The sequence below is a fragment of the Octodon degus genome, unplaced genomic scaffold (assembly GCF_000260255.1).
Source record: "Octodon degus isolate 3935 unplaced genomic scaffold, OctDeg1.0 scaffold00026, whole genome shotgun sequence".
In the NCBI taxonomy this organism is placed as follows: domain Eukaryota; kingdom Metazoa; phylum Chordata; class Mammalia; order Rodentia; family Octodontidae; genus Octodon; species Octodon degus.
In genome coordinates, this window is record NW_004524602.1 from 971,463 (window position 1) to 976,717 (window position 5,255).

Below are 5,255 nucleotides of genomic sequence, written 5' to 3' on the forward strand. Positions count from 1 at the left end.
GGGCTGCAGGCGGGCGGGGGGCGGAGGCAGCGAGAAGCTGAGCGGAGCTGGCCGGCCGGGCGCAGCGGACGCCAGCCGCAGCAGGTAAGTGTTCTCTCCGGTGCGTGGTGCGGGTTGCGCGCCTGGGACGGGGTCTACCCCTGACCTTCATCCCCTGGCAGGAGCCCTCGGGGTGCGTGCGCGGGGCAGACCGGGGCTTCGATACAGCCCCAGGACCCGTTGCTGGTCACATGCTTCTTATTTATTTTTTACAAACTGCCCTGGGTCGGGCCCAGCTGCTGATGCCTCCTGTGCTTTGCCTCCGTGTGCCATCTTGCATTTATTAATAAATCATGCAAGCGGTGGGGGGGGGGTGCTGCTGGGGAATCCCATTGCAGTAGGACAAGCAGGCGCCAGTGTTCAGTTTTCAGACGCGGTGGAGAGGTGGAAATCCCGCACTCCGGGGATCTGTGGTTTGGTGTGTCGTGACCACTTCCAGACCTGGTGGATTCCCAGGGCTGATGAAAGCGTCTAGCGGCAGGGCAGGCTGGGCTGGCTGGAAAGAAGGGTGAGTTCTCAGCGTCAGGCCAGAACCTTGTTCAGGAAACAAGTGAAAGCTGCAGACAGGTCTCTGCTTGCTAACTTGCCAGGGAGGTTTAGACCCAGAAAATTGCCTCCCTGAATTCCCAAGAGGGGCCTTGAACAAAATCCCAGAGACTTACATATTCAATCGAACACATTAAGATTTTGCATTTGAAGATGACAAAAACTAGCCACCTGTTGGAAGTCTGACCCCAGGAAAGCCCCATACTCCACCCGATGCCGGTCCCCAGTTTGGGACCGTGATAGGCCCATGTGGGGACATGCTATCCTTTTTAATGCTGCTTGGCTTTCTTATTTTTAAAATAAAATCCATGATGTGTTGCTTTAGATGCCACACGCTGAAATAATACGATGTTTTTACTCCATATGCATACCTGTAACATTGAATCCTAAGGACTGAATTTCCTTTAGGCATGTGTTACCTATTTCCCCTGCTCTTCACCTTATGTTGAGGAACAGAAAAGTGCCATGTCTATAACTGCTTATCTGTTTCTTCCCCCCAAGTACTGTGACAAAAAGGACAGTAAAAGCTAGAAGCATAGAGTCGAACAGTTATTACAAGATGTTGGAGTATGGAGGCTGGATCTTAGTGCAACATGTAAGGATGGGGGTGGTTCTGTATAGCAGTTGCTGAGTTAAAGGTGTTTGCCCATGATCTGCCTGAGTTTTCAGCACAACCTGTAACCCCCACATCAAAGGTGAGGTTGCTAAAACAGAAAGGTTAATTGACTTGCCCAAGGTCACACTGTCAGGGACAAGGTAAGGATGCAGCCTCAACTGCATGTGGTTACTGAGCTGGGGAGAAGGGAGGACAGCCTTTAACCCTAGTATGCAAGTTTATGCATGAGCACACCAGCTTGGATGTGGTTTTCCTTTTCACTGATTCCACACCAACTTTTTTGTGGTTTTCCGCTAAGAAAAACTGTTGTTTCAGAATGGGTCCATGTAGAATTTTTTTGAAAAGATAACTAGGCCTGTTTTTTTAAAAAGCGGTCTAAGACAGCCTTCTGTTGAACTCTCCTACATGAACTGTCCTGGTTCCACTGCCAGTCATCACAACAACACTATCACACATTCACCAGTGTGCCTTAATGGGGTGAAAGAATCCAGACCACCCGTGGACCACAATCTCATCTCTACAGTTGTATCGGTTGTTCATCCAAATTTATTGGAATGTGTTTGTGTTCAACCGTGGATGTGTATTTAATACTTTTTTGGCAAATACATTGTTATAAGAAAGTATACCAGGTGCTGGTTGAGATAGTGGTGAGGAAGATATACCGTAGCTTTGCTCACTTTGAAGCACATATCCTAAAATTGGAATGATAAAGATATTAGCGTGGCCCATGCGCAAGGGTGACACAAATTCATGAAGCATTCCGTATTTTAAGAAAAAGAAAGATAAGTACATCACAGGTAAATATGGCACAAGAAATTATTTGAAAAGCACATCCTATTGAAAGTATAGTTTTTAATTATCAACTGATGAGTACTATTAAGTAGGAAATATAAGATTGTCTGTTACAAATTCTAACAAGCTCTGGGTTCTTTTCTTTCTTGGGCAATGTGACTTTTAGAGTACCTGGGACTTTACCTTTTCTGTTATACAGAACTGTGTTCTGTTGACAGTAAAGCACTATGTATGGCACTCTTGACTCGTGGAAATCAGAAAACACTCAGCTATGGAAGAGTGCATCACCCAGTGCAGATGGAAGTGCTGAGGTGGAATTTTTTTGCCCTGGAGATTTCCAGCCTATGATCATGTAAACGCAAGTGGAATCCTGATCATACTGTACTGGGAAAGAGCAGAAAGCAAAGAGAAATGTTGCTTGATTCCTCCCAAAAAAATGAGTTTTCCTGTGGGAAATATTACTCTCCTCTCCAGTCGGGAATGTCATAAAATTGCAGGTAATAAATGTCTACTCCACTGCCTCCCATTCCAACAGGGTTTTGTTTAATATAGAGCCAGGCACCCCTTTTGGTACAAAGGCCAACTCAGGGAATTTAAAAATGTTTCTATACTTACATTTCCTCCCCTTGAAATGTATTTTTAAAGTGGGAGATTCCGTGTGGGCCATTATGGATGCTTAAGCATTATTTTTTATTCCCCTCAACTGAAGTATATTTTTGGAGGGGAAGAGAGAACTCAAAGTTTTCTAAGCTGTAGAACTCATTGGTTATAATGTACATTTTGATCCATTGAGACCCTGGGAACAGGAATATCTGTGTTCCCTTGCCTAACCTTATAACCTTCTTAACTGTGAAATGTAGTTTTTTTTTTTTTCTCATCGTATTCCTTAATGTAATATTCTCTAAGATGAAATTTTGGGGGCTGAGCATGCTAATGCATGCTTGTAATCGGAATATGTAGGAGGCTGAGGCAGGGGGATTGCTGTGAGTTCAAAGCCAGGCTATATTACATAGCAAGATCCTGTCTCAAAAAAAAAAAAATGTTTTTTTCAATATTGACAGTCTCAAATCACGAAAGAAGTTCACAGTTAGCCTACTTTGAAATACTTGATTTTCATCTGTTTCTATTTCAATCCTTGGTGGCAGCCATGAGAAATTTTCATTTTATTTGGAGAGTAGTTCACTTTCTGTTCCCACCTCTTTCCTCGGGACCTTGCACTTGCCAGGCAGGCACTTATGCCACTCAGATATCTCCCCAGCCCTCTGCCCCCTTTTAAACAGAGTCCACTGTGTAGATGATGGTCAAAGGCCATCTCAGGCTTCATTCTTCCCAGGACCTTCTCCTTTGGCCTGGGTGTTATTTGAGGGCCCTCACTCTGCCTTTGAACCTCTGTCTGCTCAGTCTTCCCCACAGAAGAGCTGTGGAATTCTCACAGTTGATCACACCCAGTGCCTTCAGTGAGGTATGGGCTGGGGGATACACAACACTGACACAGTACTGACGCCAGCTAGCAGGTCAATTCCTGTGCATCCACAGGAGCCTGTGTTGTGATTTCTGCTTCTGAACATGTTCTGTGCTCCTTGTAGAATCTTCAAACATTTCAAAATTAAAAATGTTGAAAGTCAGTGGTCAAAATCTTTGGTAACCTTAGCCCTCAGTGATGACCACTATGAGCAGTACAGTGTAGATTCCTCCAGATTTTTGAAAGCAGATATTAAAATGTTACATTTGTCAATGGTACAGTACTCTGTTTAGATGAAGGCTGTTCTTGCACTTGGTGTGATGCAAGTTGGATCTTTTGGAGGACCAGGAATGTCCTGCTTTAAACATTTTTTATTTTACCACAATGGGCAATAGATAGGAGCCCGGTAACCAGGCAAAGAGGGAAAGACTGGTGGTGGATAGGACCTGGTGTATGATGTATATCCTGTGGGAAGTAGAGTCACATTCCACACCCTTTGCAATGAACTTTTGTGGCCAGTTGTTTATAGATGAGAGGAGGATGCAATGCCAGAGCAGAGCTGAGAGTCCAGGTCAGCCTGGCTCAAACTCCAGCTCTGTCCCTTTTGCTGCCCTGATTGCAGAAGGATACATTCTCTTCTTTGAGTTCCCTGGCCCCTTTGCCATCCCCTGCCTGAAGGCCTTAGCACTAGCAGGTTTCTCCCAAGATGCTTTGTTTTGCTCATGTCTGTATGGTTTTTTCTTGTTCCTCTTGTAGGCTTGGCTTGAGAGTGAACCCACCCTTCAGAGCCCCACTCCCCCATCTGTTCCTACCCATCCTCCCTGCCTAGCTGTGTCCATTGTGCTGCATTCAGGTGTTTCTAAGTTCCTTATCCATGCCCTCCATAAGATGAATGCCCCCTAAACAGGGGCTTTGCTTGTCTCCACCATAGGATAAGAACTGACAGTCACTGTGTCATCCTAAATCCTTCCAGCCCCTGACTCCCACACCACCTGCTTTGTTAGCCCTTACTGTTACCTGCAGCAAGTGCTGGAAGGTTTTATCCATCCTTAATGTTTTTTGGGGGAAAATATTAAGAAACGTGAAGGAGAACCAGGAAGATGATCTTATTTTGTGGACCTACCTCCCCGATAGAAAGATGGAAAGAAAGTCATCTACGTTGGGAAGAGACTGTAGTGAAGATCTGCCCCTACTCAGGGTACGTGATGTGTTTGAAAAACCAAAGGGGGAGGCTCTGGGTCGCTGTAGTACTGCCAGCTTTCCCAGTGCCTGGGTAGAAAGGAAAAAAAGGAGAAGCTGTGGTTTCTTCTGTGTGTGTGTGTGTGTGTGTGTGTGTGTGTGTGTGTGTGTTTCACCCCAGTGGGTTAATCATGCACCGCCCACAATGGATTTCTGGATTCCTAAAGTTTCAACACCTGTGCCAGTACCAACCTAGGCTGTCAGCAGTCACCAAGAGCACCACTGTCTGAGGTTCCTTTAGCCTAAGCAGTCCCAGACCCTGTCCCCATGTCTTCCATAAGTCTGTAGTTTGTGATAGTGTCATTAAGCTGCAGCAAAATCATAAGAACTTTGGAAACTCATTCAGTCTTAGAACTTCAGACAGGAATACACTGGAACATGGGAGGAAGTTAGCTGTTACAGGAAGTCTTGGCAGAACTGCTCCTGAGGCATGGATTAACATCCTCCCCCTTCCTGCCTTTCTCCTCTCCCTTCCCCTACTTTCTTCCTCTTTGTTCCCCTCTTTCTCTCCTCCTCCCATTTTCCTGGTGGCTGTAATTAAATTGCTGTACTCTATGGGCT

General features: G+C 45.5%; 1 pseudogene; it reads left to right on the forward strand.

Annotated features, from left to right (window-relative positions):
• The first annotated feature begins 1,870 nt into the window (after positions 1-1,870).
• LOC111816103 lies at positions 1,871-1,971 on the forward strand (annotated as a pseudogene).
• Positions 1,972-5,255: the final 3,284 nt, after the last annotated feature.